The sequence below is a fragment of the Aedes aegypti genome, chromosome 1, assembly GCF_002204515.2.
Source record: "Aedes aegypti strain LVP_AGWG chromosome 1, AaegL5.0 Primary Assembly, whole genome shotgun sequence".
Classification (NCBI taxonomy): domain Eukaryota; kingdom Metazoa; phylum Arthropoda; class Insecta; order Diptera; family Culicidae; genus Aedes; species Aedes aegypti.
Window position 1 is genome coordinate 64,829,644 of NC_035107.1, and position 25,639 is coordinate 64,855,282.

Sequence of the window (25,639 nt, forward strand, 5' to 3'; positions counted from 1 at the left end):
GGAGAGCCCCAATGAGAGAGCGATCATAAAACTAATTTTTCTCGCTTATTTACCATTGAGGGTAGGTGTTTTACTCTACTGGCATCATAAACAATCATCGAGAATCTGATACTGGGAACCCCCGTTAGTTTGACCACATTTAATCTGAACACTTTTTAATCTATACCCCGCTAATTTGCACATCGTTCAGATTATAAATTGTTCATACGTCATTTAGCTCATGGAACGGAGTGAAGTGAGATGGAACGCTGTGGAAAGGAACGCAGAATCAAAACAAAATAGTAAAAGAGGTAATCTGAAACAAGTTTCTAGGGTGACTAGATGTTTAAATTAAAAATGAACCCCGATAGTTTGCATGAGGTACCGTTCAAATTAGCGGGGATGCACGGTAGTAATAGTGGTTTGGAGCTTTTGGAGCTGTTGCTGTAGGCGATAAAAAGACTCTCGCGATGTGTAGCGGATCATGATTGTTACAGAGATCGATAAGTGAGAGATACTCTCAATTTTCTTAGAATCCAATCCCTAAATCAAGTTTTTAATCTTTTCGCGGAACGCTCAAAATTTTTATAATTGAAGCTACAAGTTCTTGTGAGGAATTTCCTATTGAATTCTGAATGCTTGATCTGCTGACCTTTTTACAAGTATTCAATGCTTCCCAACGGTTGGAAACAGACTGACATGCCCTCATAACAAAAACAAAACAGTTGTTTTAACCGAATTCATTCCAAGAACCCCAGAAAAGTATTCCCATGGGTAAAAGTTCGCTCTTCCGTGTGGTGTCTTCGTTCCGTTAGCAGCACGTAGCGCTTTCAACCTTTAACTCAGAAACCCAACCTAGCGGAACGCGAATGAAACACACGTTCGTTCTTTCCAGAAAGCCATAAACCACACCGCACTACTGCTAGGCACATCAACTCAGCTCAGTCGGATTCTTTCGACTATTTCACTTATATAGTTTGGGTGCACAGACATACAGACGTAAAATTGACGAAATTTCCATCGACCACTCATCCATCAAAAAGGATTCTAAAGCTCTGTCCCAATTTTAGAACCAAACGCCCAAGTTTAGGCCAGAAACACAAGTTCACTCAATTTCTTAATGTTTCTCGTTGGTTTTAGTAAAAAAAATCCGGATTTGGAAATTTTGTCACATCCTTTGGTTTAAACTCAAGTATTGAGTGTATTTTGTTTTTCGTGTCCCATGCGAAATGTCAGATAGGAACAACCCCAGTGTTAAAAAGTTTAACCTCTGTGGCGTTTCTGTCGACTAAATGAACGTCAAACATAATAAAAATTGTCAAGTTTTTGACGTTTCCCACTACCGCCTTCTAAAGATCAGAAAAACAGAACTTTGTGCAACATCCTCGTCAGATGGAACTAGGCGAATAGATTTTAAAGAAATTTGCTCTAAATGATACGCCTGTTTGTCTGTAGTTGCTTCGCGAGCAGTCGACAGTCGGACAGAACCCAAGAAGTTATTCATACGATTACGTATGGCATTTAATTAACGAGCTGACCGTCTCTGCGATGTTTATAGGCAGAGGAGAGAACATTCCGCACATCGTTTCGTTTCGTCCATTTCTGCTTCCCCACCTGCTATGCAAATGTAGTGCTAGTCAACCAGGCGTCAAAGCATTTACCTTCAAGGAAGTGATGTCATCGCTCGGGCTTCGAGTGAGTATCAAGAGGTAATCTAGGGTGGACAACTAGACGGAAGACTACTGTTGGTTTTCATTTTTCGGAATAGTGTTCATGCCATCTTTCTACTAGAAGAGTTGTGAAAATATCTAGAGCAAAACAGTATTTTTAGGGCTAACTGATCCCTTCCAAGTTCCTTAAGAGAAGCTTCCAAGCTTCTGTGGAGAAGCTTCCATACTTTTAAGGAGAAGCTTCCAAGCATCTGAGAAGAACTTCCAAGATTCTGAAGAGAAATTTCCAAGCTTCTGAAGAGAAGCTTCCAAGCTTCTGAAGAGAAGCTTCCAAGCTTTTCAAGAGAAACTTCCAAGATTCGGCAAAGAAGCATCCAAACTTCTGAAGAGAAGCTTCCAAGCTTCTGAAGAGAAGCTTCCAAGCTTCTGAGGAGAAGCTTCCAAGATTCTGAGGAGAAGCTTCCAAGCTTCTGACGAGAAGCTTCCAAGTTTCTGCAGAGAAGCATCCAAACTTCTGAAGAGAAGCTTCCAAGCTTCTGAAGAGAAGCTTCCAAGCTTCTGAAGAGAAGCTTCCAAGATTCTGCAGAGAAGCATCCAAACTTCTGCAGAGAAGTTTCCAAGCTGCTGAAGAGAAGCTTCCAAGCTTCTGAGGAGAAGCATCCGAGCTTTTGAGAAGATGCTTCCAAGCTTCTGAAGAGAAGCATCCAAGCTTCTGAAGAGAAACTTCCAAGCTTCTGAGGAGAAACTTCCAAGCTTCTGAGGAGAAGCTTCTAATTTTCTGAGGAGAAACTTCCAAGCTTCTGAGGAGAAGCTTTCAAGCTTCTGAGGAGAAGCTTTCAAGCTTCTGAGGAGAAGCTTTCAAGCTTCTGAGGAGAAGCTTTCAAGCTTCTGAGGAGAAGCTTTCAAGCTTCTGAGGAGAAGCTTTCAAGCTTCTGAGGAGAAGCTTTCAAGCTTCTGACGAGAAGTTTCTGCAGAGAAGCATCCAAACTTCTGAAGAGAAGCTTCCAAGCTTCTGAGGAGAAGCTTCCAAGCTTCTGAGGAGAAGCTTCCAAGATTCTGAGGAGAAGCTTCCAAGCTTCTGACGAGAAGTTTCTGCAGAGAAGCATCCAAACTTCTGAAGAGAAGCTTCCAAGCTTCTGAAGAGAAGCTTCCAAGCTTCTGAAGAGAAGCTTCCAAGATTCTGCAGAGAAGCATCCAAACTTCTGCAGAGAAGTTTCCAAGCTGCTGAAGAGAAGCTTCCAAGCTTCTGAGGAGAAGCTTCCAAGCTTCTGAGGAGAAGCTTCCAAGATTCTGAGGAGAAGCTTCCAAGCTTCTGACGAGAAGCTTCCAAGTTTCTGCAGAGAAGCATCCAAACTTCTGAAGAGATGCTTCCAAGCTTCTGAAGAGAAGCTTCCAAGCTTCTGAAGAGAAGCTTCCAAGATTCTGCAGAGAAGCATCCAAACTTCTGCAGAGAAGTTTCCAAGCTGCTGAAGAGAAGCTTCCAAGCTTCTGAGGAGAAGCATCCGAGCTTTTGAGAAGATGCTTCCAAGCTTCTGAAGAGAAGCATCCAAGCTTCTGAAGAGAAACTTCCAAGCTTCTGAGGAGAAACTTCCAAGCTTCTGAGGAGAAGCTTCTAATTTTCTGAGGAGAAACTTCCAAGCTTCTGAGGAGAAGCTTTCAAGCTTCTGAGGAGAAGCTTTCAAGCTTCTGAGGAGAAGCTTTCAAGCTTCTGAGGAGAAGCTTTCAAGCTTCTGAGGAGAAGCTTTCAAGCTTCTGAGGAGAAGCTTTCAAACTTCTGAGGAGAAGCTTCCAAGCTTCTGAGGAAAAACTTCCAAGCTTCTGAGGAGAAGCTTCCAAGCTTCTGAGGAGAAGCTTCCAAGCTTCTGAGGAGAAGCTTCCAAGCTTCTGAGGAGAAGCTTCCAAGCTTCTGAGGAGAAGCTTCCAAGTTTCTGAGGAGAAGCTTCCAAGCTTCTGAGGAGAAGCTTCCAAGCTTCTGAGGAGAAGCTTCCAAGCTTCTGAGGAGAAGCTTCCAAGCTTCTGAGGAGAAGCTTCCAAGCTTCTGAGGAGAAGCTTCCAAGCTTCTGAGGAGAAGCTTCCAAGCTTCTGAGGAGAAGCTTCCAAGCTTCTGAGGAGAAGCTTCCAAGCTTCTGAGGAGAAGCTTCCAAACTTCTGAGGAGAAGCTTCCAAGCTTCTGAGGAGAAGCTTCCAAGCTTCTGAGGAGAAGCTTCCAAGATTCTGAGGATAAGCTTCCAAGCTTCTGAGGGGAAGCTTCCAACTTCTGAGGAGAAGCTTCCAAGCTTCTGAGGATAAGCTTCCAAGCTTCTGAGGAGAAGCTTCCAAGCTTCTGAGGATAAGCTTCCAAGCTTCTGAAGAGAAGCTTCCAAGCATCTGAGAAGAAGCTTCCAAAATTCTGAGGAAAAGCTTCCAAGCATCTGAGGAGAAGCTTCCAAGCTTCTGAGGAGAAGCTTCCAAGCTTCTTGAGAGAAACTTCCCAGCTTCTGGAGAGAAGCTTCCATACTTCTGGAGTGTAGTTTCCAAGCTTCTGACGAAAAGCTTCCAAGCTTCTGACGAAAAGCTTCCAAGTTTCTGGAGAGAAGCTTCCAAGCTTCTGGAGAGAAGCTTCCAAGCTTCCAAGTATAGTACTCAATTCGGTTTTTCAGCTACTTATAGGTATTCCCCTAAACAGCTCGAAGATTTTTATCAACACGTAAAAGTCTGAGTCATGTATCAATAAGTATATCTGTGCCAAAACCGAAAAATTGCTATGTCCAATTGTCTATTCGATTATGGTAATCGCTTCAACCGCTGGAGGTCAAAGAGCTCGTTTATCTGTTGATCAGGGTACTGCGTCGTCTTCTGAAAAACCTCCTCCGGACCAATCGTCAAATCTGTTTTGATCTGCAGTGGGTCATAGTTTTTCTTTGTTGTTGCAAGGGCGACAGGAAACTTTCGGTCGGTCTTTAAGGTCGGGACATGCGCACTCCGCATCGGTCAATTAGCACAGCCTTCTTGGATTTCGGGGAGGAAAGGGGGCCGTAAACAATTGACGGTGGCGGAGGAATTCCGCCTCTGGAAAGGACATATCATTGTTCCGCCTGTTGGTTTCAGTTTTGTTGGCAACCATCTGGAAAATCCGAAAATGGGTCTCTTCGTTCTCGGGGTTTGGAATGGCCTGTGAAAGTTAACCCACTTGGCAATCGTTCAAAGGCAAAGCTCTTTTCTATTGTAGGATTTTTGTTTACGTTCTGCGCCCCTGGAAGGTATGCAGCAGTGAGAGCAGCTCTCGCAGCAGCCCGCGTCCCACAATGAACGTTTCTCTTGCTCACAATGGACCATTATTTTGACAGTTCGAGAAATGACCTTGAAAGTTAACACAGCAGACACTGTGCACTGCAGTGAAACCAAATGCTCGGTAAAATGCGTGCAAATTTACCGAGCGTTGCTCCACTTTCAGGAGGAAGTGCTATCACTGATGATCGGTGCTCTACGTACCAGATTGATTGCGTGCCGCGGGGTCCAATTTTGGCTTGATTGAGAAATTTCCACTCCTAGTAGAGATGCCGTCGCGTGCTTTCCGTTCGTTTCGCTTTCGATCACTTGTTGCCTAATCCGCAGGCACCAACTCGGCAATATTACTCAACGCCCAACAACCGCAAAAAACTCCACTGGAAATTATCTTTTTCCTCCGCTTGTAAAGCGCGTAAGAACACAAGGTCTCGCACGTAGACTGTTGACAAACGCTTCCAAGCGCACGGACACACCAAAATATAGGGGACACGACAAAAAAAAAACACTTTTACTTTCGTCTAATCACACAAACTCACTGCTCAGCACTGCTCGCGCCTCTTCGCGAACTCAATTGCGCTCTTTTGCTCACTCCCACCAATCAACTCCACACCGCACTGCTCCCTCGCACGGAATGATATTGCAATTTTTCTTCTTTTTCCAAAAATCCCTCACCGAAAAAAAAAACAACGCCTGCTACTCCTATTGCCGTTCTGCAAACGATTTTACCGAACCTCACTCGGCCAAACGAAAATTCTCCGTACCGTTCTTCCTTCGTCGAACCGCACTCTTCCCGCGTCCAAACAACTCAAACTCGGAGGGTGAAACCTGGATATTTTTAACTTTATTTTTCCACAACGATTTCGATTCGGGCTTCTTCCTTTTCCGAATCGAAGCAACCTTACTTGAACACCGTTTCTAAACTACAAAGCACTCTTCCTCAGGGGTTGAATTTCCGATTCCGTTCACCTATATGTGATTAGTTTGACCCTATCTCTGGTCTAGCTCTGCTGCCTCGTCAAATACGACTAGTACAAGTTCGCCGCAGCGGAAAAACATGCGCGCCGTAACAATATTCTACTGGATTTGATTGTTTTTGACCGCCACCAGGCAGGCAAGACCGACCGATGCGAAGAGACCGAGCAAAAGATGCTCTTGGAGTAGCAGCAGCAGCAGGGAGAGTAGGGAGCGAGTGAGCAAGAAGCGGGAGCGAAACACACGGACGAATGAAGATTGGCGATGTGTTCGTGTGCGTGAGAGAATGGATGGCAGTTGGACTCTCTTGAAGGGGCTCTCTCAGATCAACGGAACACGCTAAGAAAATTGCATTGAATAATGTTCGTTGGGTGTAAATCTTGCAGGCTTGTAAACTATTTACCCGTGAAAGCTTTGGTGAGTGCCTTGGTGACTCAGTGAGTAGTAAGCAGAGTACGAAAGCTTTCATGCTTGCGTTGAGAGTGTAATGTGTGGCTTGCACAGTTAAAAAAAAAAAAACAGAAAAACGAAGTTTAGACCAACAAGAATAGTATACTTTTACTGGACTTTTGCGCAGAACAATAAAATGAATTGTTTTATTTTTGTTTATATTTTATTAATAAATTTTTATTATGCTTATGATGTTGTGATAAAAATTGGCGCATTAACTTCGCGATTGGCGTATTAACTTCGATGGAGCTTACAACCATAAGAATAATTCAATATAACACTGGGGTTGTTCCTTTTTGACATTTCGGAAATGACACGGTAAACAAAATGCACCCAAAATTTGAGTTTAAACCAAGAAGTGTGACAAAATCTCAAAAATCAGGTAAATGAATTTTCGGTCGTTAACCAACGTAACGTATTCAAAAATTGAGTACACATGTGCTTCTCGCCTAAACTTAAGCCTTTAGTACTTAAATTGAGACAGGACTGAAATTATCCACATAATCAAGAATGATTTGAAGAAATATAGGTACAAAATGTAAACTGATGTTCACTTAGATTGTACATGCTGCTGAAATTATTCTCATATAATTCAAGTATACAAGCTTTTCGCATCAGAAATATGCAAAATTTTATTTTATCGGCATCACATAAACATACAAACACTGTATAAATTTATTGCAATCCAAGCATAAACATAAGCATAAGCATTGATGACCGTACAATTCGTAGTTGCTACTCCGTGATTGACCAGAATAATCGAAGTTGCTCAAGGAACCAACAGATGTAGCTTGGGAATAGCTTTCCATCTTCAATGTACACTTTTGAGAACTCCAAACATTATAAAGTCAATAACGGCGCCGGCCACGTCCTTACGGTCAACCATCTCCATGGTTGTCACAGGGAGGAATTTGTTAGTGGGGAGGGTTCAAAAGCTACATAATCAGGATTCACCTGGGTAAGTGATGCGATCCATGCAGCCTTAGTACAAACAGTCACCTATTAGTCACTACAGACAACGTGTTCCTAAAGTGAGTCTACACTTTCAGTGTCGAACCATTCAAAACGATTTCTGTAATGAAAAATGTTGGATAAGAGATAAGGTATGTGTATTTGAATACTTTTTAAACAATTACAAGAGTCTGCCGACCAAACACGTGGCAGAAAAATAGACGTCACTCCGGCGACGCGAAAACCGAACTAGCTTGCTTGGGTCTTGAAATGCACTTCCTGTATAAATTTATTGCAATCCAACGATAAAAACTATATTCCTGCTTCACGGATGTGGGTTCAAACTTTTCAGAATTTCACCACCTTCAAGAATTTAATCAAGATTTCGTCCAGTGAACTCCAGTAACGATTCCTTCCGAAAGTTCACCTGGAATTTCTCACGGGATTCCATCAGGGGTTCTTCAAGGGATTCCTTTATAAATTCTTCCAGGAATTCCATCAGGAGAACTTCAGAAGATTCCATCAGAAGTTATTGTAAAGATTCCATCAGAAACTCCTTCGGAGATTCCTCCAGGGATTCCATCAGAAGTTCCTCTAGGGATTAGGAGTTTTTGTACGGATTTAAACACGAGTTCGCTCAGGAATGGATCATTGAAGGTAATTTTTGTAAGTGCTCACCGCATCAAAACAAAGGCGCCACTGTATATGGGATTTAACATTGTGACAGCATTGCTGTTCGGTCAAACACACAAGGCTACGGTGGCGCTATCTATGCTTTCCAGCCGTTTTGGTTATTTTAATGATCCATTCAATCAGGAATACTTCTAAAGACACTATCACGAAGGATTTCATCTAGGGTTTCCATTGGAAGTTTCTCTAGGGATTCCATCAAGAATTATTCTTGGGATTTCATCAGTCGTTTTTCTAGGGATTCCATCAAGCCATTCGATCAGAAGTTTCTCCAGGGATTCCGTCAGGAGTTCCTCGAGACATTGCATTAAAAATTCCTTCAGAGATTCTACCTGGAACTTCTTCAAAATTTATTCCTAAAAAAAAATATTTCTTAAGATTGATTTTAATAAAAGTTTATCTGGGGATTCCATCACGAGTTCCTTTTTTTTCAAAGGAGTTCTTCTAGAGATTTCACCAGGAGTTCCTCAAGGAAGTTTTTAAAGGAACTCAATGAGGATTTCCTTCATGGATTCCATTAGGAATTCCTCCAGGGATACCAATTGGAGTGCATCCAGAGGAGTTCTTCTAGGGATTACATCAGGGGTTCTTCCAGAATTAAATCAGGAGTTGCTTCTGAAATTCCGCCAGGAATTCCTACAGGGTTTCTTTCAAAAGATTCTCCAGGGATTTCATCAGAAGTTCCTTCAATGATTCAATCTGGAATTTCTCGAGAGATTATATCAGGAGATCTTATGAGAGTTCCTCAAAAACTTGCATCAGGATTTCTTTTAGGGATTTCATAAGCAGTTTCACTGGAGGAATCCATCAGGAATCCCTTCAAGAATCTTATCCGGAACTCCATCAGGAGTCTTATCAGGAATTTCTTCAGAAGTTTCAATAGGAGTTCCTATAGGGGTTCCTTCAGGAGTTCCTCTAGAGATTGTACCTGGAACTTCTCCAAGAATAACATCAGAAGTTCTTCTAAGCATTACATCAGGAGTTCTTCCGGGATTACATCAGGCTTTCTTTTAGGGATTTCATCAAGAGTTCCTCCTGGAATTTCATTAGCATTTCCTTTAGTTTCCTCCAGGGATTCTATCAAAAGCTTCTCTGGGAATTACATCCAATTCTTTCCACAGGAGTCATCAGGAGTTCTTATACGAATTCAATTAGGATTTCACTCAGCGGTTCCATCAGGAGTTCCGTTGGGAATTCCACCAGGGATTCTAATTGAAGTTCTTCCAGGAGAGAACTTCTAAAGATTACATCACGAGTTCTTTCAGAGATTCCGTTTGAAATTCCAACAGGGATTCTTTCAGAAGGCTCTTTAAGGATTTCATCAGAAGTTCGTTCAGGGATTCCATATAGAACGCCTCCAGGGATTCCATCAGAAGTTCCTTCAAGTATTGGGTTCAACTACGGGTTCCATCAGCAATTCCATCAGAAGTGTCTCTTTGGATTCCCTCAGGAGTTCCTTCGAAGATTCCACCTAAAATTCCTCCAAGCAATTCAATCAGGAGTTCCTCTAGGGATTCCATCAGGAGAAAGAAATTCCCACAAATTACATAAGGAGTTCCTTCAAGAACATCTTTAGGAATTCCTGCAAGGATTCCATCAGCAGTTTCTCGAGGGATTCCATCAAGAGTTCCTTCAGATATTCCACCTGGAATGTCACCAGAGATTAAATTAGGATTTCTTTAAAAGATTATACCAGGATTTTCTCAAGGAATTTCATTAGGATTGTTTTCTATGGATATCATAACGAGTTACTATAGGGAATAAATCAGGAGTACTTTTAGAGATACCATCAAAAGTTCATTCAGAGGAGGAGTTCCCATTGAAGTTCCTTAAGAAAATGCATCAGGATTTATTCAGGGTTATCAGAAATTTCTCCATCTGTTTTCAGAAAAATCAACGAAATTTTCACGAGAATCTATCTGGAGTTTCGCAAAGGACTCAACTAGAAATTATTCCTTTCTCTACTCTAGGTATTCCATCAGGAAGCTTCTATAACATTCCAAAAGATTCATCCACGGATTCCACTAATATTTACTCAGAGGATTAAACAAATCATTTCTCTGAATGCCTGCGGGTTTAATCCCTGAAGTAACTCAAAAGATTTTTTTTTTAATTTGTGGAAAATCCATGGATTCATTTGTTGAGAAATCCTTGGAGGAAGAACTCCCAAAAAATTTTCTTCAGATTATCATCCGGGAGTTGTTTCTAAGAATCTTTACAAAAGCGCTTCCTTCATTTTCTTAAAATGAGTCCAGTGATTTCTCAAGGAGTTCTCCCAGTGATGCCTTTAAGAAAATCAATAGAGGTTTCACATCCAAACTTGTCTAGAATTTTCGCTAGTTAATCCTCCAAAAATTATGTAAGAAATATATCGATTACAGTCAAATTTCGTTCGTTGCACTATCTTTGAGTTCTTCTTCTTGGCATTAACGTCCTCACTGGGACATAGCCTGCTTTTCAGCTTAGTGTTCTTATTAGCACTTCCACAGTTATTAACTGAGAGCTTTCTGCCAAAGTTGCCATTTTCGCATTGGTATATCGTGTGGCAGGAACGATACTCTATGCCCAGTGAAGTCAAGGAAATTTCCATTACGAAAAGATCCTGGACCGACCGGGAATCGAACCCAGACACCTTCAGCATGGCTTTGCTTAGTAGCCGCGGACTCTAACCACTCGGCTAAGGAAGGCCCCACTATCTTTAGGTGGGCTTCGTTTGGATAGGGCTGCCGATAGTTGGACTCAAAAAATTATCCAGATTTCACAGGGGTCTCCTGAAGCAGTTTTTCAAGCAGTTAAATTTAGGTATTCCTAGAGAAATTCCTATGATGCTTCATCCAGCAAATTAATCAGAAATTCTACCAGAAACTAATTCGATGGTTTCACCAGGACATGCAGCAGACATTTTCCAGTATTTCCTTCAGTAATTTCTAGAGCATTTTCTCCTGGGACTCGATCATAGATTTTGAGGGAATTTATCAAGATTTACTACCGAAATTTTGGCACCCTTCTTCAAGTAAATGACGCCAACAGTGATTTCTAATAACCTCTCAGGGATACTCTCGAAAATTCCTTAGAAGATTTTGTCGGGTAATCCTCCAAAGATTCTTTCGTAATTTTATCTACCATGCCCGTCAGTAATTTCTGATAGAAACCTTTAGGGATATTTCCGAGTTTTCTAAAGGGGACTGGAATTTCAAGTTGTTTCTTCAGAATTTTATACGGGATTTCTGAAAAAAATAAAGTCTCTCCATTTCTTCCAGCGCATTTCAGGTTTCCAGTTTCCTTCATTATTCTTAACAGAGTTTCTTCTGAGAAATTCTCCAAAGGTTCTTTCGGTAATTATCTTACTTTAGTATTTATTTCACGAGACCTTCAAGGGAAATTTCAAGAATCCCAAAGGAATGCACTCGTTCCACAACAAATTTCTTCAGGATCCGTATGCAATTTCTCAAGAAGTTGTTCAAGCATTTCCATCCGGGGATTTTCCGAGAAACTCCTACAACGATTGCTCCATATTATCTTCGAGGGCTCTACCCCATTTGGCATAATGCCATCTGGCATAATGCCGTTTGGCATAATGCCATTTGGCATAACGGCCATCTGGCATAATTAAAAAAAAATATTTTTCTCACACATTTCACATTTACGTTCAACGCTCCGTCATTGTAATCATCGTTATCATCGAAACTTCCAAAGCAGTTTTTTCTGTTCAAAACTGAAAATTATTCGATGAAAATGTTTTCACTGTGTATCAGTTGGAGAATAGAATACAGTGAACACATTTTCCTGTAAATTTTCTTGATTTTGAACGAAAAAACTGCTTTTGAAAATTCCGAAATCAATGACGGATCCTGCCCCCCCCCCCTTAATAGGCTCGTCCAAATAGTGCGTTTGAGGCTGATGATAATAATATTACCAACATTATTACTTGTCACATCTGAGGTTGAGCATATCGCTGGAGAGGCATCCCATAACATATGGGGTAATTAATTTAGATTAGGGGTCGTCCATGAACCATGTGGTCATTTATGGGCGAAAGGAGGGTTTGGCCGAATACCACAGTCCATACAAATTCTAAAAAAGGGGAGGAAACAATTCGGTCTGAAATTCCAAAAAATGACCATGGGTTAATCCTCCTTAGAAAAATTCACCTTCTTTCAAGCATGAGCTGTTCTTTTGAGTTTGCAGTTTAGCGAGTCATAACGAACTGTGGACGCTGCGAATGCCGGACAGTGGCCTTTTCGCGATATTTTTAGACTAAATTCCGACTTTTTCATCTAAAGTCCATAATTACCATGTCCTTTACATTCTCCATGTATACAGTAGAAGAAAAAGGGCTTTTGGGTGAATTAGGAGCAGTGTCTGGGATTGAGTATTGTTTAGTCCATTGGATGTGTCGCTTGCTCCAGCGGGAGCGAGCGATGGGACCAGAAACATACTTGTTTGGCATGCTATGCGTAACCGAGTAATATCAGAAATCTGGTTAGTCGTGATCATATCATGGATTTCACCACTGAGTCGTGCTCATTCAATTAAGATGAGTTTCCGGAAATCGAATCGTCCGGGAAATTTGAATCAACACGGTACCAAGGGCATCCGATGTAATTAAGAATCGATCATGGCGTGCCTATGATTCACTACGCTGCATACTAAAAGAACAGCTTATGTTTGAAAGAAGGTAAAATTTCTAGTTGGGTAGTTCACCAATTATTGAATGCATAAAATGCTCGCTAATTGTTGAACAGTAATAGGCAAGATTTAAGGCCGTTCAGCAATAGGAGAAATATTCTGCTTAACTAATAACCGTGTATTAACTGATTGTTGTAGCATTTAAGGCAAAGCATCTCTCTTGAGGTTTTCCTTCTTTGGAAGATTGGATGTTCTTCATATTCAACTTCTGCGCCCTCAAAAAAAAAAAAAATATATAAAGTCGTGGCACCCAAGCGACGGCCAGAAATCGAGCTAATGCTTTAAAAATAATTAAAGACAGACGTTCAAAGAGCATAACAAGAATGATAAAAGCCGGCTCACTCTACGGTGCCAAATTTTTACTCCTCATAAAACTTCTTTATGAAGCTACGTGAATAAAATCCCACAGCTACAAGTGTGACTTGAAGAGCACTGGTCGAAAATCGAAAATGATTACATTATGTTGTCTATAATGGACATGTATTTCATTTAGGCTGATCATTATCAGGCCAAAAGTTGAGGACAATAATTTGAGGCAATGTATTCTTCAAATTATGCCAAATGGCCGTTATGCCAAATGGCCATTATGCCAAATGGCCATTATGCCAATTGGCATTATGCCAAACGGCATTATGCCAGATGGCATTATGCCAAATGGGGTAGAGCCTCTTCGAGAATCCTTCGTTAGGGGTTTCCACGAATAAATGATACAGAAATTCATATAATGATTCCTTCAACAATTATTAATACAAAAATTTCCCCAAAGACTTCACAACAAGCTATTATCAGATTTGTCCATGCATTTTGCAATTTGGAAAAATTTACAATAAATATTCTAGCAATTTCTCAAAGGTTACATAGCTCTAAAAGTTTCTTCAAGACATGTTTAGGAGTTCTTCGAAGAAGATATTGCAGGTTTACAGGTTTGCTAGGTTTTTCTTAGGAATCTCTGGATGAATTGCTATAGCATTTCAAGGTGGAACCCCCTGTGAATTCCTGGAGGAATCATTGTTGGAATTATTCTAGAAAATCCTACGTACGAACATCTTGAAGAAATTTCAGGATAAATCCGTGGAATAATAACTTATTTCAGAAGGCTTATTTTAGCAGTCGCTTCTACAGATTTCTCGAGTGATTCAATTCAACTATTGTTCCGGTGATTAACCCCAGAATTTATTCAAGCTTTCACAAACAGGATTTCTAAATAAATGCAATACTTCTATTTACCCCAACTGTTATTTTACAGGACAGGGATTCCAAAAGAAATTTTTACGAGGATTTATTCGGCAATAAACTCAAAACTCAAAACTTAGAAACTTTAGTAGTGCATTTCTATGTTGATACGTTAAGGAATCCCTCTGGAAATTTTCACAGAGATTTCTTAAAACCATCTTCCAAGACATTCTTGGAAATTGCAAAACAATTTATCAGGAAATTCTTATAGGCAACCCTCCAGAGATTATCTAGAAAATTGTTCATCGTTTCCGTTTTGTTATAATTTAACAAGGTCTTATAGAATCCCTTGCAGGAGTTGCATCCAGGATTTTCTTGAGTAATTCCTGCAAAGGTTGTTCCAGTACAACATCTAAGATTTCTTTCCAGTACAATGTTTAAAAATTTTCCACAAATAAATGCTACAGCAATTCATCCAATGCAATTCATCTAGTAAGTTTAACAATTATTCATAAAGGCATTCCTCTAGACTCCATAGGAGCATTTTTTCAGGGATTTTTCCTACTCTGAAACTTTTTTTGGCTTAAATATAAGCGTTTGGTACTAAAATTTGGACAAGGTTTTAGGATCCTTTTTGCAAATGTAACAACGTAGAGAAAAAGCTCCTTTTTCTCACAAATCGCTCACATATTTTAATTTGAATTACTAACCATTTGAATCTACTAGCGTTTTCATTAGAAGCTTTTCCGGAACAATGAATTTTGCTTCCAATTTACATTATTTTTTTCAGAAAATGTGATTTGTTTTGAAACGATGTTATGACTTTTTTTATGTGTTCAACCAACTGAGCACAATTTTTGATAAAGAGAACCGAAAAAAGAGATTTGAATATTTTGTTCCTTTTGATTTCGCCATATTTGCTATTTTTTGACAGATACGCATTTCAACTACCACTCGCAGTGAGTTACCCGTATCCAGTTTACTCTTCTGAGCTAAGCATTGATGATATTTTTTCAGATTTGCTTCAGATATCATATCAGGAGTTCTCAAAAAAACTTTCGAGATACACCTCAAGGTATTGAAAGGATTCATCAGAAATTCTTCGGGGATCTAGGGATTGCTGGTTGATTTCATGGAGAAATTTTGAAAATATTGAAAAAATACCTGAACTAGGATTGCTTCAGTAGTTCTTTCCTATGATTTCACACGTTATCTAGGCAATAATTGCTTAAATTATAGGATGCTTATAGGAGATCGGCTTTAAAACACTCATTATACACTTCAAACACAGATATCTGTGTTTTCTAAATGTGTTAACCACTTGAGAAATATTTGATGATTTTGTTTCGATATTCATGAAATCCAAGATTGCTTATCAAATGATCTAACAGTGCCTTTAATCGTGAAAGTCAGATATGAAGAATATAAACTAATCGACTTAAGAAAAAATAACATTTCCTTTAAAATGTAATTTAGGTTCATGGACAACAGAGACGTACCGTGAAAACTTTTCAGGATGAAGTTTTGTATTTGTCATAAATAATATCTAACGGAAATAAAGGCTGGTAGTGACCGATATTCTTAAAAATAACAATTTCAGAGATATATAACATAAAAAAAAAACAATCGAGCCTAAAGAAACCTAACAGAAACCACGACATAAGAGTTTAATTCCACATTTGAACAAACATTTCTTTAAGAATATTTCTAAGACTGTTTTGAGTTCTTCGTAATATTACGACATATATAACTGCTCGTTTTCTGCTGATTTCTTACTTTGCAAATGTCTTAAGGAGTTTGACTTGTGATTTTTTAAGAACTTTCGTAGTAATTCTTCCTAGAATTTAATTTAAGACACCTTCATGAGTTTAATCTGGATTTTTTTCTGAGGATCAGAAATCCAAAGATCATTTCATTTTTCAATGAAGTTCCAAGTTCACCATAAATATATTCATTGATTTCCCTAGGACATTCTGCAACATGTGTAAAAAAACAAAATTACTTCAGGAATTCTTAAAAAAAAAAAATCCCAAGAATGTTTTCAAAGAATTTTTCCAATTATTCATCAAGGGATGTCTTCAGAGAAATGCTAAGAAAATAATTCAGATTTTTTTTGAGAATGTTTTGAAATATCTGAACAGTTTTGAGATTACTTAACAAAACATCTGTAGATAACGTCTTAAAGACTTTTTAATAAATTCGGACAGAATCTCTGAAGAAATTTATTTGTGAATGATCGAAACAAATCCTGTTATAAATGCTGTAGTATTAACTGCTGTGAAATCTTGAATGGAGAATTCATGGAGATTTGAAAATATTATTTGAATAGTATTCGAAAAATGTTTGAACCGCAGCAATAATATTTTAATGAAATGCTGGAGAAATGTCGAGACAAACTTCTGGAGAAACTTGATGAGGAATATCGTCGAATTTATTGAGAATTTTTTGGATAACTTTTTTATAGTTTTCAATGAACAATATCTGAACAAATTTTTGAAGCAATTCCTGAGAGTATTCGTATGTTTATTTAAATAATCCTTAAAAATGCCTGAAATAAACAAAAAAAAAATGGCATAGGAATTATTGTAGGGTTCCTTGGAAAAAAAAAATCGAAACAATTTCTTTTTCAAAAACTTTGGAATAAACCATTGTGGAGGAACTCAATCCAAGGGAAATCTTCTTGAAGTAACAACTGGAAAAATCGCTGAAAAACCCAATCAAAAAATATCTCCTCCCAGGAAATCTTGGGATAATCGCTAAGATTTGTTCAGTATAATCTCTGTGAAAATAGCGTTGAAGAACTTGTGTAAGTCTTATGTTCAGGCATGTTTTATGTTGAACAAATAAAAAATAACTAAAAAAATATAGGACTGAACATCGCAGGCAGCGCTTTGACAGGGTGCAGCTAAAATGTTTGTTGATTGAAAAATGTTTGGTTAAAAGATTTTGTCAGAAAAACGACACCATGTTTTACTAATTTAAAATTATTTCCCTAACTGTGGCCGAAATTCCCTGCGAAATCCAGGTTTTCCCAGGTTGAATAAAATCCTCTGATAATTCCAGGTTTTCCAGGTGTAGACACCCTGAGTAAGGTTTTCAGAAACACGCTCTATAGTGTTATTCAATATAAACAAGATATCTTCAAAAATTTTGAGTCCTACTCGCATACAGATTTTTAAGCAAGTTTCTTCAGGACTTCACCAGAAATGCCTACAATGATTACTCTACCAGTTCATGGGAAGTATGCACTGGAACAGAAAAGTAATCGCCTATGCCGATGGGTGGGAAATTTATTACAAGAAATGCTCAAGGAAAGCATTTTTCTTTGATCGCAGTACGCAGTTGAAAAAAAACGTCAATGCTCACTCCGCAATTTTTTTACTTTACTTGAGCGGAACAGCATACCTAGCTTTAACGATTTCTTCAACATTGAACGTTTCCGTTATGATAAGTTACAGCCATTTTTCGTGTAATTACTCCAGTAATAGGCTAGGGGAATTGGTTCACCTAGAATTAAGGAGGGATGAAATTGTCGTTGAGAAAAAGTAGATTTTGTATGTAAATTCATCCTTGTTCATCCAATGGACCGATGCACGAGTTCACTATCTGACGTTTGAGCGGTGCCGTGTTGTTTACGTGACCATGGCAACCCGTGAATTCGGCACCGCTCAAACGTCAAATTGGTGAACTCGTGCACTGATCCATTCTTTCAGTGATTTTTCCAGGGACTTATTTTCTTCTCAAGGTTCTTGTTTGCTTCTCATTCTAAGCAAGTGATTATACTCCTTAGCATCGCCAGAGTTCGATGAAATACTCTGGAGCAGCGGGCTGTCTTTGCCTCTTTGTGAAGGATCGAAAAAATACTAATGCACCCCACAGACGCTCAGACGGTTTGACCAACATTGACTCCGCCCCCCAGGTTGAAGCTCATGTTGGTGCTATGTTTGACCGTGTGTGATGCTGCTTGACGAACCAATTTGACAGTTTGTGAAACCAATTTGACGGTTGACGAATCGGTCGACCAAAATCAAACGGGTTTGATTTTGTTCAAACCACCGGTGGGCGGAGCCAAATATTCGACGAACCGATCGTACCGTTTGTAGGGATGTTGCACGAACATCGACGTCATCATGTCAAATTCAAGCTTCGACGTCCCATGAACTGCCGATGCAGATGGGTCAAAATGCGTGAATTTACGCAGCGTCGGTGCCATAGTGATCTATCAAATGCACGCTCTTGAGTTGTTTCTATATATTTCACTATCGTTTCCAACTATCTCTAACCGTTTTCTTTAGCAAATTCACCAAGGATTCTTTAATTATCCTCAACCAATTTCTCCAGAAATATCTTCAGAGAATCCATCAGCAAAGGATTCCTCGCGGGATTCATCATGGGGCTCCTCCTGAATTTCTTTACGGAAATCCTCAAGGGATTCCTCCGGATTTGTCAAGGAATTTCTCATGGAATAACTTCAGCGATTCTTGGGGGTTTTCAGGAACCCTCCAGCGATATTACAAGAAATTTATTATAATAGTTTTACCTGTAATTTGGAAATCTACCAGTATATCCTGGGATTTAAAACAGGAATTCCTCCTTAGCGTCAACACTGGGAATATCACCAGAGTTTCGCTAGAATTACCACCAGAAAAATCTACCAGAGTTTCGCCAGAAGTTCAACCATAAATACTTCAAAGGTGTTACTAGGATTGTGCTTTAGTATTATCATAAATTCCTCCAGGGAGTTGACTGATATTTAAAGTAGATCTAAAAGTTTTTTTTTTCATTTCTGAAAAAAAAATCCATGGAGATATACTTTTAAAAATTCTTGGAGGTATCACCAAATAAATCAATAGATTAATTCCTACAGAGTTTCCTGGAGAGATTCCTTAGTATATTTCTGGAAGAACTTTTAAAGTAATCCCTGAAGGAGTTTCTGAAAGGTTATCTGGTAGACTCTTTGGAAAAAATCCTTCAAGAAGTACTGGATGGAATTGATGGATAAATTCCGTTAGGAATCCTCGGAGAAATTTATATTAGATTATTAAAGTAATTCCTGCAGAAATCCCAGGACGAATGCCACGTAGGGTCCCTTCAGAGATACAAGGAAGAATCTATGGAGAAAACACTGGTGGAATTTATAAAAGAATTTATTGAAGATTCTTTAGAGGAATACCGAAAGATAACCTGGGGAATCCTCTCAAAAAATTACAAGTGATATCTCTAAAGGAGTTCCTGCTGATCAAGTTTTGATGATTTTTTTTTTGCAGTATTCCTCTTGAAATCTTTGAAGGCTTTCTGATGAAATTCTTGGAGGAATTGTTGGTGGAATCCCTGAAGGAACTTGATGAATCCTTGGATAAATTGTGAGTAGTATCTGTATAGAAATGCTTGAAGTTTCGCTGGAGGAATTCTTAAATGAATCTTTGGAGGATTTTTTGGTGGAATTCTTGAAGGAAGCATTGGATGAACCACTGGAGAAATCCTTTGGGAAGTATTTGTATGGATCCCTGGAGAAATCTGTTGAAAAATTGTTAGAAAGAATCGCTGAAGAAATTCCTGGTGGATTTTCTGATGTAACTCCTTGAGGAATTTGAAGAGGAGGAGTCCTAGGAGCAAGCCCTTGAAAAAGTCCTGGTGAAATCCTTGGGGAAATTTCTGGTGATGATTTTTTTTTTAGGAAATCCATTGAGAAGTATCTGAAAGAATTCCTGATGTGATTCCTGGGTAACGCGTGATGGAATCCTTGGAACTAACTTCTAGAGAAATTTCTGAAGAAATCTTTGAAAAAATTGTTATAACAATCTGGTGGAATTCTAGGAGGCAGCCTTGGAGTTAGCCCTGAAGAAATTCCTTGGGATTTTTTGGACAGATCTTTGAGGGATCAGTGGTTGAAATCCACAACAATTTGTAGAGGAACCTCTAAAGGAATTCTTGGAAAAAATCCACCTGAAGGTATACCTGAAAAATGTTCCCCGGAGGAATTTCTGGTTGAATCTGTGGATAAATTTCTAAAGGAATTATTGATAAAATTCGTGGTAGAATCCCAGGAAGAGCTTATTATATTATAACTGGAATTCCTCTTATATATTTATTTCTTCCGGTACTTAAATGTTGAAAGTTCTTCTCTTCCTTACTGCGATTATTGCCAGAAAATCGCGAAAAGATTCTCCTCCATAGCGACAGCATTCGAAAAAAAAACAGTCACATATTCACTAGACTCTCGGCAAGTCTAAAAACATGCGATGAAATATCGTGTTGCTGCAACCAACCTTGACAGTTGGTCAAACGGTTGTATCAACATAAGTCGGTTTGACTAACTTGGGGGCGGAGTCAATGTTGGTCAAACCGTCTGAGCGTCTGTGGGCTGCATAAAAAGTGCTCTTCGAAGGCTTCGAAGAATTAGCGAGGAAGATACGGCACACAACACAACAGAGGAAAAAAAATTCCATCAAACATAAGTGCCATCATAACTTCGCGAGGCCTGCTTCGTTCGGACGGGTCACCCAGAAGTTTTGTATATTATGAGTTAAGGTGATTATAGAACGAAGCCACACGTCAAATTTTCAAGAGCACAAGACTTGAGTACCAAACAGCGCCCCCCGCTGAAAATTTATCCCATTGGTCGCCACCAGGAAGCAAGTAATTCGATTGATTTTCAACGCGAACTGTTGTTAGATTCTCCAGTCTAGTGCATTTGAAAATGCAAAGTTTGGCTTCGTTTTATAATCACCTTAAGGAGAGCATAACAGCAAGAGAGAAAGAGTACCAGAAAATATCCCCGCATTTAGATGCACTCTCACTCGAATTGTTCGAGGATTTATGTTGCGAATTTTGAGTTCAAATTGCACTGCTCAGAAAAACTTCAAAATCACCTCAGTTTCGCATCACAAAGAAAATTCTGTCAAGCCTGAGATTTCACGAGCATTGGCATTTCATCAGGAGTGTAAGAAATCGTCTCATAATTTCTGAAAAAAAAAACCTCTCGTAAATTTTTAAATACACGCTTTGAGGACTTTTTGGAGGATTTTATATAGAAATTTCGGGACTAGTGCAAATAAGTATTCTCAGATGTGTTTCTGGGTAAATTTTTGGGGAAACAATGAGCCAAAGTCATAGAAGATTTCCAAGGAGAATCAGTGGAATTATCTCTGGATGAAATAATGGAGAAACTCCTGGAGTAATACTTCAAGGCAATAGTAAGAAAATACATAAACATACTTAAACTCTTGAGGAAATCCAGAGCAAATACTAAATGGAACAATGAAGCTAATTTTGCAAGCATTCTCCAAAGAAAATGGAGCGCATGATTAGTGATTTATTTTTAATCAGACTTTCTAATAAAATTTCCAGAGTATTTCCTCGATTGATGCTTTACATACCAAGATTAAAACAGGAAATATAATTGATTTCAAAGAAATTTTTGAAATCTCAATTGGAAACTCATTATTCCTCAAAAAAAAATCAAAAAGAAACCCCTAAAAAAAATTCAGTGTAATCGCCTGAGAAATTCTTCATGTTCTGATCAAACCAAGTTTGCTTTGTCCAATGAACGGTTGTCAATAAAATCGAGGCTTCACTGTACCCTCTGGAGCTCTTGGAACAGAACTCTCAAACGTTAACTTCGCAAATGCAACAGCACCGAGAGAAAGCTCTTTTTCTCACACATCACTCACTTCACACTTAATTCGATTTGCGGACCCTTCGTACCTCTTAACTTTTTCATTCATGAATATATTGATTGTCAAACCTTTCAACCTTTTGTAATTTGACATTTTGTCTTCCGACCTTTTGTCATAGCTTCGCAAAGTTGGTTCGTTTTCATGAGAGTATCCGCAAAAATGAAAATTAAGGCAAGTATTTGCAAATTCAGATTTTCTTTCAATTGACACTCATCATTTAATGATATAATAGTTCAAATTTTCACGAAAAGTTTTCATAATAAAATACATATTGATAAAACAGATTTGATTAGTGAGTACATTTTGGTAAACTAAAACCCTAAAAATAACAAAACTAATAAAGTTTTGCAAACATTGCGAATTCATCTCTCTCACATTCTCTCGCCTCTCTCACTGGAACGACGACGTGAACGTGAGCACATCGCTTCCTCATTCCTTTACCGTTGCCACTGGCTACCGTCGTTTTTTGAATCAATACACCGACCGACCTACTGCGAGTGGTTTTGTACTTCTTGCTCCATTAATAACGCGATTATGTCATTTCCGAACTTGCACCGAGCGCACCCTTTTTCCAACAGTATTCTGGTAACAATATGCGATTGACTTTTCTCTCTCTCGTGCGCGCGATAATCGGATTCGATCGTAGATGATGAATCGCTCGAGAGAGAGAGTCAAAACCAGAAGCGAACGAACGAACGGTCCGAGAAAGCATAATCGAATAAGAATGATTAATGAAATTAGCAGATGTTCGAGAGCGAGATGGACAGAAGAAGATACATATGAGCAAGTAAGAGAAAGAGAATAAAAAACAAATCAACAGCTGCCATCTAAATTTAAACGGGACCCATCCGTCGTCGTCCATCGCGGAGTCTGCAAATTGCGATTCGCGCTGTTTTGCGTGTTTACGCTTTGCATCAGCGGAACAACCAACGTGCGCGCATGCATTCCCGTGATTTTCGATTCCATCGCCCAAATTGGAAAACGTATTTTCGGCGATGACCGCCGCCACCACGAGATGATGCAATTTTTCAAAGATGAGATAATACACCGCCGCCGCTTCTGCAGTCAGTGCAACAAGCAGGCAGAAACCGGGCAACTCTGGGTTAAAACCAAATTTGAGCAATCGTTGCAAATAAATAAATATCGCGCATTCACACATACACACACGCAGCAGGCTGCGATGCACATACTGACGTACGCGGGTAGCGAAAGAAGAGCGACGATTGGAACATAACCTAAAAATAAACTGCAAATAACTCGAGAGCGAGAGAAAGAGAATGCAAATTTGTGATTCCCTTTTACGTTATTCGCAACACTCTTTGTAGATGTACGAAAATTGAGTCTTATCTTTGCGTGAAAAACTGTTGCGATTATAATTTTAATTAAAAAAGTAATTTTGTAAGAAAGGATCATCTTTAGTCAATGTCACTCCAAATTTACGCCATTTAAAGAGAATTTTAATTTTTCGAATAAAAATTTAAGTCGAATTTTTCAAGCGTGATGCAAACCGAGGAGCGGAGAGAGCAATTGAGCTCCACTCTCGTGAGAGAGTGAGCCCAAAAAGCTTTTTTCTCGCAAAAAATCGATATCTAGTCGTACGCACTCTCTTTGCGCCGACTTTGCGCTCTTGTTTGATGTCCGCGTGGTCGCCATGGCAAAGAGCGAACGTGAGCAGTGAGATCCTCTCTAACGAAAGGTGAGTTGAAAATTTGTTAAAAACAAAACGGATGAGTCCAATCAAATAAACAAAAACAACAATAGCAAGCAGAGGCAGCGGATCCGAATGGTCGCCGTTTGGATGCGCTGAATTTTATTGCGTATTATTTAGTTGGAGCGCTATGAATATGGAATAGATGAGTCTATTTGCGCATCCAAGCAGTCGGAGGGTGATGCTTTCACGGTCGATTAGCTCAGGGGCGATACAGGAATGTCTGCTTTGATCGGAGTAGTTGCCGTACTTTAGAATTGATGAAGATGTAAAATTTCGTCCGGAATGTGTTTCACTAGATGTTTACGACGAGCTATAACAATTTGAGTTCGCCGTCGTTTATGTAGATACAAACGCGATTCTCACGTTTGAGCAAGTTACGGAGCGATGACGTGAGAATCTAGCTAGACGATTATTCTAACCGATGCGAGTGAGGAAAGTTTTCAAGGATGGAACCAATTGCGGGCATTCGAAATGGTAATTGGAATCGTTGGTTTATTGAGGAGCATGAGCGATTCAAATTTGAACCGTGTTCTAGTCCCAAGCGTGAAACTGAGGATTGCTCATGGTCAAAGGCAGCTTTGGGAAGCTATCAGTTGCCAATGAGATTATCGAAGTTGCTATGGGCAACGAATGATGAAGTTATACACACTTAGAATAAAACACAGAATTCGGTAAAATAAACCACAGATTCTGAACTGTGAAATATGCTTTTACGGATTTATCTGTGAAACACAAATGTTTTCAATCGAACTGTCAAAAATTCACCGAACATGCTGTAAATGCGGAAAAATTACAGAATTCTGTGGAACTTGAACATAACTTTCGGTGAAGATAGAAATTGTTTCTGCTTTCACCAAAAATCTGTGAAATCGTTTGTCTGTCAGATTAACAACCGCTGCTTGAGTCAAAATTGATGCTTTTTCAAGCGAAGAAAGCTAAAGAAAGTTAAAATCAGAGTGTATTTTCAAAATTGAAAATGGTTTGGACTTCCAAAGAAAATAAATGTGATTGATGTTTTTGTGAGGGTCTGAGGGTTCTCTGTCTGAATAAAAATGAGGAGTGTAAAAATGCAATCTTATTGTTTTAATTTGCAACACCGTTAAATGCGCGGTGTTTGGCATCGGGGTGTCTAACTTCGGTTGCGTTATTCATTATAGTTAGAGTGATGTAGGCGCTGCTTCGTGATGATTGGGATAATATCATATTACGAAAAATCCGAATAGAAAAATTTTCACATTTCACAAAACTTCTGTAAGAATACACCGAATCGATCGGTGAAATGCCAATTGAATAACAAATAAATAACCGAAAATCTGTGGAATTTCACCGTAAAGCTCAGTGAAACCTCCTGAAACAACTAACAATTCCACAGAATATCTGTATAAAATCACCGGACTATTCGGTGCTTTTGACAGAAAAACTTTTTCAAGATTTACAGATCGTTCGGTGAAGTAAAAAATCACCAAACGGTTCACCGAAAAATCTGCTGTTGAGAATTCGGTGAAATTTCACAGAAATCTGTGTGTGTGTAGTTAGAAAATTACCGTTAGGACGTGACCGCGACTTAATTGATTATTGTTTGCTATTGCGAAATCGAATCGAATCGAAATCGAATCGAAATCGAATCGAAATCGAATCGAAATCGAATCGAAATCGAATCGAAATCGAATCGAAATCGAATCGAAATCGAATCGAAATCGAATCGAAATCGAATCGAAATCGAATCGAAATCGAATCGAAATCGAATCGAAATCGAATCGAAATCGAATCGAAATCGAATCGAAATCGAATCGAATCGAATCGAAATCGAATCGAAATCGAATCGAAATCGAATCGAAATCGAATCGAAATCGAATCGAAATCGAATCGAAATCGAATCGAAATCGAATCGAAATCGAATCGAAATCGAATCGAAATCGAATCGAAATCGAATCGAAATCGAATCGAAATCGAATCGAAATCGAATCGATCGAAAAATCGAATCGAAAATCGAATCGAAATCGAATCGAATCGAATCGAATCGAATCGAAATCGAATCGAAATCGAATCGAAATCGAATCGAAATCGAATCGAAATCAATCGAATCGAAAATCGAATCGAAATCGAAATCGAAAATCGAATCGAATCGAAATCGATCGAAATCGAATCGAAATCGAATCGAAATCGAATCGAATCGAATCGAAAATCGAATCGAAGAAATCGAATGAAAGAATCGAAAATCGAAATCGAAAATCGAATGAAATCGAATCGAAATCGAATCGAATCGAAATCGAATCGAAATCGAATCGAATCGAAAATCGAATCGAAATCGAATCGAAATCGAATCGAAATCGAATCGAAGAATCGAAATCGAATCGAATCAATCGAATCGAAACGAAATCGAATCGAATTGGATGAATCGCGAATCG